General features: G+C 41.4%; 1 protein-coding gene across 3 annotated transcripts in view; it reads left to right on the top strand.

Moving 5' to 3' along the window:
- Positions 1-12,772, top strand: part of Fhip1a (FHF complex subunit HOOK interacting protein 1A) — a 235,797-nt gene that overhangs the window by 92,759 nt on the left and 130,266 nt on the right. For all 3 annotated transcript variants that reach the window (XM_076932600.1, XM_034499684.2, XM_076932598.1), the window contains one exon: positions 6,373-6,480. The gene's annotated coding sequence lies outside the window, so the exon portion shown is untranslated. The remainder of the gene's footprint in view (positions 1-6,372; positions 6,481-12,772) is intronic.

Below are 12,772 nucleotides of genomic sequence, written 5' to 3'. Positions count from 1 at the left end.
TCATGGCCATTGGAAAAATAACCTCAGTCTGGCAATGGTCACTGGTCAGTTTAAACAATGGTGGTTCTTTCTGATCAATGCTTCTGGGTTGAAATAAAATCTTTTTTTTTTTTTTTTTTTTTTGAGAAATGTATACAATGATATATGTTTTTAAAATATCTGAGGAGACTTACTAGATCAAGTGGAATAGTTTTTAAGTAGTTGTATTTGAGTTACTATTGGTGAAGTTGACCTGGTATTGGCAGTTACTGAAATTGGCAGTTGATGAAATATAACCTAAGAAAGCTGGGCAGTAGTGGTACATCCTTTTAGTCCCAGTATTTGGGAGGAAGAGACAGGTGGATCTCTGAGTTTGAGGCCAGTGTGGTCACAGTAAGTTCTAGGATAACCAGGGCTATGTGGAGACACTTCCTCAAAAAAGCAAATAAAGTAAAGAAAACCAACCCCCCAAAAGAGTGTAGCACATACTTATTTTTAAGTCTGAGATTCACACACACAGGAATCCTTCCCATTTTATGCTCAAAGCAAAACTGAGCAGAATTCTAATTAGTAATATGGAGGGCAAGAACAGACTTGATTTGGTATCTGAGAATCTGGATGTTTGAGGACCAGAGTCTTCTGTGTTGGACATTGCCACAGTAAAATACTTGGAACCATGGACCAGGAACACTTGTGGGGAAGCACCCAAGTAAATGGGACCTGGATTGGCTAAGTGGGTCAGAAGAATTGAGAGTCTTTTCCATTGCCTAAGGTTTTAGTGAAGTTACAGCTTTTACTTGTTTCTTCAAAGACAAGTAAGGGACAAGTGCAGAGTGACCGAACAGGCCTGGTTCAATTTTAGGACGAAAATGTGAAGTTAATGTAGTAAAACAAATGTTTCAGTGCAGCAACCCTTTAAATTCTTTAACTGTATTGAAAACGTGGGCCGACACCAACCGTGTAATGACTGCATTAAGACAGGGAAATGACCCTGCTTCAGCACGCCCTGGTGTGCACCCAATGGGGTATGCTAGTTGTCCCAGTGTGCTGTGGACCGACAAGATTGTATGTTGTTCAAGGGCATTGATAATAAACGGAGTGGCCACAAATAAAACTGTTCTTTCATACTCTGTGACTAGCACTGAATAATTTGGGGTTTCTAAAAATGGGAAGCCATTTGATAATCTTCTGAGTGCTGGACCATCTGCAAACTGATTTCATTTGCTTAGAGTTAGAAATGGAAAGAATCAGGAGTCAGACTTGAGAAGGCTCTTTTGACAAAGTGGGACAGATGATACTACCCCCAGGAGAATGGTAGTCTGCCAAGACTTGGTCAGCGGCTTTTCTTTAAGGGTGTTTTGCCATATGGTCTCTTCCAAAAGCTAAAGATCAGGTTTCAAAGTCTAGCACATACACATTAATAAATCATGTTCTTGAACTAAGGGCAGGCACTACCTGCATAGGGAGGTAGAATTCAAATGGGGCTTTGGGAAGTGGAGGGAGGGAATTGACCTGGGCTGTGAGTAGATAGGGAAGGGTGTTGTGGTTTGAGAAGGATAGTTAATACAATATTTACCAGGACTGCAAGGCTCCAGTGAATTTTCTATGACCTTTGTCAGGGAAGTATTTTCACCAAATGAAAAAAGAAGACATTCCTGTAAGAGTGCTGAATTGCAGAGATAAAAACAGTGAAATCAGTTAGGAAGAGATTTGAAACTGTGGTGACCACTTTTAAAATTTATTTACAAACCAACTTTGCTTCCTAGGACAGAAGGCACATCTCATCTTTCCAAAGAGGAAATCTGTTGACATTTTAATTAGCATTTAAGGCAAAATTGAGACTTCTCCAGTGTTGAGCAAGAGCTGGCTGATTGTAGCTGAGGTCACCCACCTAGGGCGGCATGCAGTGCCAGCAGCTCTTCCTTTAGGCTGGGATAGCTACACGGAGTTGTCAAGGGAAGACATGCTGTGAGAAAGAGACTAGATATTTTAGAAGACAACTTTAAAAAGTCATAATACCCCAGTTAATATTTTAAACTCCAGTCAGCTTTATTACCTTCTTCTATTCAATATACATTTATTAGTATTTGATGATTATTAGGCTGGCCTTGGATCCTGACTTCAAGCAGCCTCTCAAGTGTCTGAGACTATAGGTATGTGGCACTGTGTCCAGCTTTTAAATAAGGGGTAGTAAATAAACAAAAGGGCGTCTATAACTATTAACTAACCAATTAATTTTGGAGCTACAAGGGACACCAAGGACTTGGTGACAGCTAGGCAGTTGTTGTACCATTGAGCTGCACACCAGTCCTGGTATTTATTCTGAAGGTTCTAATGGCCCATAGGAAAGCTCCATTGCTCCTCTCTTGTGAGTCTGAGAACACTCTGAGAACCAGTCTTGCCTCCTCACAGGGCTAGAGGGCATCTGGAACTGAAAAGCAAGGTGCAGGCTAGAATTCATCAGAGAGACCATGTTATATATCATTTAAGCAGAAGATAACTGTTGCAGAGCTTGGAACACAGGAGTAATTTTTTTTTCTGAGGTATTTTAAGTCTGAAAGATTCAAAGGAAGGCAGAATCTAGACCTAAATAGGACCTAAAAAGGACTGGTTTGAGGCAAAGGCTGGAGGGGTGGCATAGGAAGCAGCCAGGAAGCCCTCACCTAGGCAAGCTCACAGAAGGCCGGGGAGAGACAGAGATGGAACCAGGGAGAGAAAGTAGCAGCTGTGTAACAAACGGGATTTCTTGCTTTTACATGACCCTGTGCTTCTGATAACTTGGTTTTAATTTACTCTTAGAATATCTGAGAGATACAGCACTTACCAATGAAAAACAAACCCTTAGACATGTATTGTGTAGGAGAGACAAAACAGGGGCAGTAGCTCTGGGGGCCTTACTTTCATGCACAGTCTAATGCTGAGAAGTGTACAGAGGTCTGACCACTGGCCAGGGTTGTGTCTCATTTGGTGGCTTGGGCATCCTTAGCCTTTTGGCAGGATCTGGCAATCTAGAGGTTCCTCATCAGCATAGGAACTGAAGGCCAGTTGCTGTGGCTGTGGCTGTGGCTGTGGCTGTGGCTGTGCTGTGGCTGTGGCTGTGGCTGTGGCTGTGGCTGTGGCTGTGGCTGTGGCTGTGGCTGTGGCTGTGGCCCCAGGCTGGAGCCTGGGTCATGGGATGGGAGAGAACATGCTACCTTGTTGGTGCTCTCTAGGTGATCAACAGCACCCGGTTGATCCAGAACCTTTGGCTGTACACTTTATAGAGAGGCTCTCCCAGTGACTCTTTCATCTGTGTACTCTTGAAAGGCTTACAATCATAGGCTAATCCCAAATAAGTAATTTGGAATCAGAGCCCACAGGGTCCGATAACAAAGTAACGGCTGACTCTCCGGGTTGGCTCGTGCCAGTCTGCTCTTATAGCCCCTACTGTAGACTTTCTATAGACCCTCCCGCATGAGCTAGCCTATGAGCTGTCCCTAGAAATTATACATGACTTTGCAGAAAGAGTCCTTCTGAAACATCTGCCCCTCCGACCCCGCCCCAGACAAATGCAGGCGGTCCTTAGATCTCTGGAGTTCGGAAGAGTTCGCTGAGGTATGTGTTTAGCATTATTTAGGAAGAATGCAAGCAGTATTAGCATAGGGTTAACCTTGTACAAATGAATGCTCAATAAATATCACCTGAGGACAGTAGATGAGGTGGGAAGAAAGCTTGCTCGTTAGCCGTTGCTGTCACTGGAAGCATTTATTAAACTCTTTACCTTCATGGGGCACTGAGCCAGGGATGGTACAAAATACATTAGCAGATGTGGCTTGTGGCCTTGGAGACCCAGGGCAGCATCTGAAAGCTCATTCTTCTGTGAAGTGTGAAATTTACCTCTGTTGTCTTTCTCAGCTGACAAACAGGTGAATAGTTGTTGGGGCAAGAGTAACGGTGGCTGACAGAAGGCTGGCATGCAGGTAGACTGCACCCAGGGAACTCTCTCATTGCTCCATGTTCCCGGAAGTTCTTTCCAATGTTGTACTGTGGTATAGAGCACCCCTAGGTATTGTATCACATCGTATCATATACTCCTAAGGCTTTTGTGTTTGTAGGTATAAATACATTTTTAAAAGATTTATTTTTGGTATGTTTCCTCTGCCAGGAATGTTAAGGTCTGGATTGGAAGCATCACTTTGGCTGGAGAATGATTTACCTTTCTTTGCAGGGCAGGGGCCTTTGGGGGAGGTCCAGGATTTTCCTAACAGCAGGCAGTATTGTAAAGCTTGACTGCTGAGCTGGAGGCTATGGTTTGTTCTTTCTCCTCAGGCCTCTGCTCTTCTGTGCTCCTCACTATGGTTGGCTTCCCTCAGTTTTCTCTTTTCATATGTGGCCTGGGATTCTGCCTGTTGTTAGTGATAGGAACGTTTTCTTATTTTGAGATGATTTTAGACTTGCAGTAAATTTGCTATGGCACTATGGGGAATTCCTATATATACATCCTCACCAGCTTCACTTAAGGTTAACCTCTTTTGTTCTAGGGGCCTTGCTGTTCACAGGGTGATGAGCATCTGACTTTCCTCTAATTTCCACGGAGCCTCCAATCAGCGAGTGGATTTTAGTGACCTAATGTTTTAGCTCTTCGTGAGAAATTTAAAATTTTTTAAACGGTCTTCTGATTATAGCAGTAGGGACTTAAAGGTGGGGCTGCCAGCGGTCGTGTTCCAGTTATGGGGGAACTGAGTGAGCGGAGAATTTTGGCTTGAGAGTCCTTGCTGGAACCTTGAAATACTGTTTATTGATTCTTCAGTTTGGTTAGCATTTAGCGACTGCCCTATAAGTGCCAAATACCATACGAACCTCTGGAGCTACTAAGTTGAACTTTCAGGTGGGTGTTTTGATCCGCAGTGTACAAATGCTGTGCTGTAAGTACACAGTGTGCTGTGGAGAGTGTGGAAGGAGGTCTTGATGTCCTCCCTGCTCCTGCAGGCTTCATTAGGCTGCAGCACCTGGAAGGAGCGCTCTTGGCAGATGGAAATAAGCTGTTCTGTTTAGTCCAAACCTGAAATTAGGATAGCTTAGGTAAATTCAGGGGACCATCCGTGCTCTGACATCTTGCCAGTGGCCAAATATCCCCCCTTCCCTCCCCAGAGTGGAGTTAAAACAGTTGCTAAATGCAGTGATGAGCTGATTGTGTTTATCTTCCCTGAGCCACCCACTGTTCTCCTTTACCTGCCTTAAAAAAAACAAAACAAAACAAAACAGTGCTTAAAATTCTTTATTTAGAACAATAAAGTATATGTATATATAATGCAATTTCAAATTCAAACCTGCATTAAAAGGGTCAGGATGTATACCTATCTTGAAAAGTGTTTATACAGTATATACACAGATATATCACATTTTATAATCTTTGTAAATGAAACCTCAGCTATAATAAAGCTAAAAAATAACTATTTCACAATTGTCGTTTACTTTTTATATAATAATTAGAGCAGATACCCATACTTTATGGAAAATAATTGTATATAAACCCTTTTAAAAAAAAAGTTTCCCATTCTATTGTTTAAGTGATGTTATTGGGTTAAAAAAAAAGTGTGTATTTGAACTGGTTTCTTAAAGGTGCCAATCCATACCTCTGCTTTGGTATAAAGTATAGGTTATTGTCCTTGGTATTTGTGCTTCTGCATTTTTACATACTAAGTGCATATAAAAGCTACTTTGTTACTTAGTGTTCCATTGGTTTACCAGTTAGCCTTTAAGTTTATCAGTAGATGGTGTGGGCTGTGCCTTTCTCTCTGGTCCTTCTGGAAGATGTTCTGGAAATGGGGAAATAGGATCATAATATGTGGGAAATGCCAAGCCCATACCAATGGTTTCCTCGGGAGCATTCCTCGTAACTAGTTCTTTCTGCCATGCTTGTATCTGTTAAGGAACACAATGTTTAACCAGTTCATTTACAATTCCTTCTGTAAACTCAGACACACATCCCTCCATGTTAAGCATTAGTTGACTGGAAGTGAGTTCCCATGAGCACAACTGAAATGGAGCAATAGAAACAATCAAAGGAGTAGATGGACTGGTTTGAAACTGTGAGGGCTCTGTACCATTACAACCAGCAGCAGGCAGCCTCGTGCCGCACACCATGGTGTCCGGCATACGTTGTCTTGGTATATGAATCTTGTTTCCTGTTAGGGATTCAAGACAAGAGACATAGCAATTGATCTGTCTAAACAAGTCTATGATCCAAACATTCATGACATATTAAATTACACAACAGTCTAACACCAACAGCAGGCATGGCAGTTAAGATACCATATGATTACCAGTGTGGAGAATTTTAGTCTGATGAACTAAAAGCTTTGATTTATTTTTCTCCAATAATATTAAAACTGCATCTACTTTTAATTTCAGAACACTGGAGGGTGAACCTTATTTGGCAGCTCCCATTGCATATTCAGTTCATTGAACCCTATCGTGAGGGCTTCAAACAGTGGCATCATTACACCGGTTGTGAAACAGGTAAGACTGGGATGTCACTCTTCTCTGTCATTCCTGTGTTGTGGGGCACATGTGTTGGCTCCATTCCATTCTGTGAACAGTGCTGCAATAAACATTGATGTCCAATATCCCTGCAGTTGACTCAGAGTCCTTTGGGCAAGTTACTAGGGGTACTATAGCTGGGCCACATGGTAGCTCTATTGATTTTTAGTGTTTTTGAGAAACTCCACACTGATTTCCATAGTGGGTGAACTAAGGTACCATCTCATCAGCAACACAGAAAGGTTCCCTTCAGTCTGCATTCTTGCCAACATTTGTCATTTGTTTTCTTAATGGCTGTCATTCTGACTGGTGTGAGAGACAGACTCAGTGCAGTTTCATTTTATGTTTCTCTGATGGTTAGTGATGGTGAACATTTTTTCATGTTCATTGTCCATTTACAGTTAATCTTTTGAAAACTGTCTCTAGCTCATTTATTGACTATACCATTTGACTTTGTGTGTAGTGTTCTTGTGGTTGTTTTGTTTTTGAGCTCTTTGTATGTTCTAGATATCAATCTTCTGTCGGCTGCAAAGGTTTTCTCCTGGTTTGTAAACTGTCTCTGCACCCGATTGGCTGTTTCTATTAGCGCAGAGGTATTTTAACTTCAGGAGGTGTTCTTTGCCTGTTGTCGGCCTCACTTCCTGAGCAGTTGGACTTGGATTCAGAAAGCCCCTGTCCACATGTGTTTGAAGCTCTTGACTCCCACTCTCCCATTCTGGAACTTGATTCTCATTTTCTTAAGTATGTCTTTGGTGAGCACTTAAATGTTGCTGTTAGACTTACCAGTCATCATCTAGCTGCCTGAGAAGCCTTCACCCACATCATGATTTTTCCCGTTTTCCACCAACACCTTTATGGTTTTATCATTTATATTTTCATTCATATTAGCTATCAAGTTAGCTTTTGTGACGGAGGTAGGGTTGTGGTCAAGGGTCATGTTTCTAGTTATTCTGTCAACATCCGTTGACTTTTGTTTTTCTTCACCTGTTGGATTATGCTAGTGACTTTGTGACAGTCATGATTTTTTATGAGGAGGTCTATTTTGGGGTCACTTTATTCTGATCCTTAGTTGTTCTTTGATAGTCTTGTACCATTCATAAAATCATTGTTGTGTATAATGTGTGTGGGTGAGTGTGGGGAAGTGTGTGGAGGATATATGACAACTTCCTGAAGTCAGCTCTCTCCTTCCATGTGGGTTCTGAGGATCAAACTGTGGTCCTCAGGTTTACACAATGAGCATTTGTACCCACTGATTCATCCCTCCGGCTTGGACCAGTTTTAACAGTTGTTATTGTACAGGTGGCTGTTCCATAAGTCACATGGACTCACTAGACAACTTTGACGTTTATATTTTTTGTTAATAAAAGCAGTTAAATATGTCTGTTCAGCAATTGATATCTGAAAAGAATAATTTACATATGAAATCTATATTTGGAAGTGCAATGGTACTATTTAGTGGTGTAGTCTGATTTTAATTTCTCCAGCAAGTGAGAGTGCCTTCTATTTACAAAAAAGTAACATGAATGCTGGAATCAGTGCCCATGGCCCCATGGCGTGCTGGCTGTCTGGGAGACACAGTTTACGTTGCTTCTGGCTAGTCAGCTTTCTGTCTCCTAATGAAATAAATGATAAATGCAACATAGACAGAGAAAAACATTTATTAAAGGTTTGTTGTGGTTTCTGGTTTCAGGGCTTCTAATCTAAGGTGGGTGGATTCACTGCTCTGGGCATCTGGCAGAAGTGCAAAAGTGGGGACCTGGTCATCACTGATGCTGGCTGCTTGCTTCAGGAGCTAGAAATCCAAGCTAGAGGGGAAGGGGAAGACCAGAGCTCCCTCTCTCCATCAAGGGCATGCTCCCAATGACCTATGGGCATTTCATAAGATTGTGTTAGTATCTGAGTCTTGTTTCCCATTAGAGATTCAAGATAAGAGACATAGAAAGTGATCTGTCAAATACAAATCTATGATCCAAACATTCACAACATATTAAATATTTCTTAAAATATTTACTGTCCCTGTTGGGGACCAAGCCTTTAACACATGGGCCTTTAAGGGACACATTTTTAAGCCCTGGCAGCTTTTATATATCATTTTTATATTGTCTCTTTTATGCACTAACCAAGATTTTGTTAGAGAATTACGAAAACCAAAATATTCAGTGGAGGGACTTTCCTAAAACTTATTATTCTCCATGGGTCTCGTAATATGCATTTGCATGCATGTCAGCTGACAGGAAATAAGAGGTGAGTATCTGACCAGTTGTCTAAAGGCATTCAGTCAATTATAGCAACAGAACACTGGTCATAACTCAGCCTGTGTGTGCCATGTGTGCTGTCAGATGTGAAAGGTTATCTGTCTTAGGCTTTTTTATATGCTAATCAGAAAGGCATTAGGTTGTGTAAATGATCCCCAAGGTACATACTTTTATTTTATGTGGGTATATACATAAAATTATAGTGCTGTGTGAAGTGTTTGTAAATGCTTGCTGCTTTACGCCATCATTTATTTCCTTAGAGGAGTGATTTGCAGTAGAAAGGCCACCCTAGATCTCAGTTTAAGTATTATGTTGCTTTTCTTGGGGAAGATGGGTTTTAAGGGAGAGACTGTTACTTTTGGTAAATATTTAATATTCTTTCACATATTTTTCTGTATGAACAGCAAAATAATTCTATATCATGATGTTTTAGTATGATTGCTTATGTTTACCATAATAAAATTAATGTCTGTGATAGACTACTGGTCTGGAAACTACAGTTTTAATAAATTATTTAGTCATCCCTACAGTCTAATCAAAGCCTGATACTTCCAACTTATGCTAAGCTAGATATTGGCACACAGAGTGCAGAGAACTGTATCTTGGACAGGATAGAGGAAGCTGTGTAAGAATTGGTTCTGTAGACCCTAATATGGCTTTTAATTTGTCAGTGAGTTAGAGACCTCTTTTCTGGGCTCTGTCAGTTATTTTTAACCAAGTAAAACTTTTTTTTTTTTTGGTATGAAACCTTTATTTGATTCTTATCTAGTATAAACAGATCAGAATCTTTTGGAGGACTACCACCATTTACTAGTTCTCTTTTCTAAGGGGTTGTGTAAAAAAAAAAACAAGCAAGCAACAAACAAACAAACAACACCAATAACATGAATGGAAAGGTGTTCATTCTGGTCCTAATACTGACTCCATCTTTCAATGCTGTAACGTTTTTTGGATTTCTGAGGGTACAAGGCACGAGGACCACCTGACCCTGTTCTGTTCTATTGGCCTTAACATTTTGAGGTATGTTCCACTGTGACAGGACACTCTGGACTTAATGGTAATCTCTTTCTGGTTCTTAGGATAGAAACACTTGTCCTTTATTATCAAGGTATAGGCGGGAACCTCTCTGAAGTTCTCTTTAGAAATCTCCCAGGGTTAGTCAGTGGAGGTGTGACCAGGTTGAAAGAGAGGATAGTCACAGCCGGCTGCTGATTACTGTACATTCCCTCAATCATTGAGTCTATTTTCCTGACAAGAAATAATCCAGAAAATAGGCCATAACCAAAACCGAAACCAAAACCAAAACCAGGCTACAGGAGATTAATGTAAAATGAATTTCAACCTTTGGCCCTCTGTGTCATATTACCAGTAATCTTTGATAAAGGGTGTATATATAGTTAACATGATTTCCTTCCCCAAGTCCCTGGATCCCTTCCTCTTTCCCTCTCTCCCTCCCTCCTTTTCCCCCTCCCTCCTTAAACAAGAGCTGCGAGCTCACAAGCTCATGTAATTCTTAAGCAGAAGCTTAAAAGTAGAGATTTCCCCACCCCATCCCTTTATACTATACTCTGTATGTTACCCTCCAGGAGAGTATGCTTGCTTTGTGATCCGTTTGCTTTTTGGTACTGGTGAATCTAGTCTGCCTCTTGCTGCTGCTGAACGTGTTCATTTACACTGTGTCACTGTAGTATAGGCATGCTAAATAATTGATTGGCAGGTAGAGAGCAGCAAACATAGCTCCTTTGTTGCTATGGTAATACATTTGGTTAAGGAGCCTGTCCATCATTTGGACCACATGGATCTGACATGTGATTGTAATTGTGGTTGATGTGGGTGGAGGAGAAAATCAACTTAGGAAGAGGTGGCATTTGAAGCAAATGGATATATGTTTCAGAAGGTGGGCAAACTCGAGGGATGACTTATACTGTTCTGTTATCTATTAAAAGGCTCACTCCCAGCTAATTCGTCAGCATAGAGAATGGATGAAGTGACAGATTTGTTTACTTGCTATCGCAGTAGCATTTGATCATTTATTGCCTAGAATGGTTATTCTGTGAGGTTTACATTCTTCCTTCTGTCATCCTTAGGAGGGCTTCCAGTAAGTGGAATTAATGGTGTCCTTAGTAGAGATTCTGAGGGGAAGGACATTTCTTTTATCCTTTGTTATAAGCAAAATCTCCAAGCTTTTAGAGGAAGCCATTTTGTTTGTGTACTGTTCTGTCAGACAGTCATTGAGCCCTCAGCTGGGGCCCCTGAAAGGCTGTGAGAGAAGGACACAAAGCAGAGACAGTCCTGCCCCATGGTTGTTAATCTCTAGTTGTTCCTGTCCAGTTACCTTTAACTCTTGCCTTTTAGTGCTGTCCCTTGACTCGAAGAGGACTTCCTTATTATGTGTGTGATTTTTTTTAAAAAATTTTTTGTATGCGTGTTCACACCTGTGGGTATACATGTGTGGGTGGGTAGAGACACATTCTTGTGCTGTTGCATGCGCAGGCTTGAAGTTGATGTCTGGAGTATTCCTTAATTATTCTCTATCTTGTTCGTTGAGGCCAAATCTCTTGCTTCTACCAAGAGCTTGCCAGTATGGCTAGTCTAAATAGCCAGCTTGCTCTTGGGATCTCCTATGTCTACCTTGAGCCCTGGAACCAAAGGTGGGGGTACCATGCCCAGTTGGCATTTATGTGAGTTTCAGGGTCTTAAACTTCAGTCTACAGGCTTGTACAGCAAGGACTGGGTATTCACGGAGCCATCTCCACAGCCCCTAGAATACTTACTTTTCCCTTACCCTTCGTAGTTCTTTAATGTGTATACCTTCCAGTAATTTGTTCGTTTGCAGTACTAGGAAGTGAATCCAGGGCCCACTGCAATTATTCTACCAGTGAGCTGCCTCCTCACCTGTCAGTAGTTTGTTTTCAGACAACATCCCATGCGGTGTAGGCTGACCTCGAACTTCCTATGTTATCCAAAGCCGTCCTTGAACTCTTGCCTCATCACTGCTGGTATGCACCATCATACCTACTTTTCTCAGTAGGGGTGTGTGTGTGTGTGTGTGTGTGTGTGTGTGCATGTTTATGTAGGTGCATTTAGAGGCCAGAGGAAAACCTTGGATGTTATTTCTAAGATACTTCTCTATATATTTTATATAGAATGAATATATATATATATATATATATATATATATATATATATATTTGAGACACTGTCATTGGCTAGGAACTTACCAAGTAGGCTAGGCTGGCTGGCCAGTGAGCCCTGAAGATTCACCTGTTTTCTACTTCTGTAGGGCTGGGACTACAAGTGCATGACAGTACACTCGGCTTTTTAAATGTGGATCCTGCGGGTTGAATTCAGGTCCTTGTGCTTGTAAGGTTCAACATACCACCAGCTGAGTGATCACCTTAGTAGTTATCCTAGTAGTTATAACAAGGAACATGCAAATGAATACAGACTTCAGTGACATAAGTGGAACTTTTGATCTGCACCTTTCCCATCACTGGGCCAGCTAAGTCAACAGCAATCTCTTTTGTGTATTCTACTCAATTAGTTTCTCATACATTTTTTTCCCTGAGTATGTGTTTTCTTAAATGCTATTAATTAATCTCCCGTGTGTTTTTATTATTCCTAGTGGAAGTGTTGGGGAAGGAGAAAAAGTTGAAAATCAGTAGAGAAGACCTAGCACATCTTTTTTATAGAGGAAGAGCTGGGCTGACAAGAGTTTACCTCATGATGGGATAATAGAAAAGCCAGGACTACTACCCAGATGTTCCAATCCCCCGTCTCTCTCTTTGCTCTCCTTGGGCCATTTTTTTTTTAAAGACAGCAGCATGTGCCATTCTGTCTCCTTGAAGTGGAAGTCCATGTGACCCCAGAAGGTACACTTCACTCTGGCTGTGAGTTTTACAATGTGGGGCTATGACAGTGACTGGGCAGGTTTCAAACCACTGTGGGGCTCTGAGATGCTTAACATGAACAAGTTAACATTCCAGGGAAAACTTTGCCCTGGAGGGTAGGCACAG

Source organism: Arvicanthis niloticus, chromosome 4, assembly GCF_011762505.2.
Source record: "Arvicanthis niloticus isolate mArvNil1 chromosome 4, mArvNil1.pat.X, whole genome shotgun sequence".
In the NCBI taxonomy this organism is placed as follows: Eukaryota; Metazoa; Chordata; class Mammalia; order Rodentia; family Muridae; genus Arvicanthis; species Arvicanthis niloticus.
This window is presented reverse-complemented; position numbering and strand designations above follow the sequence as displayed.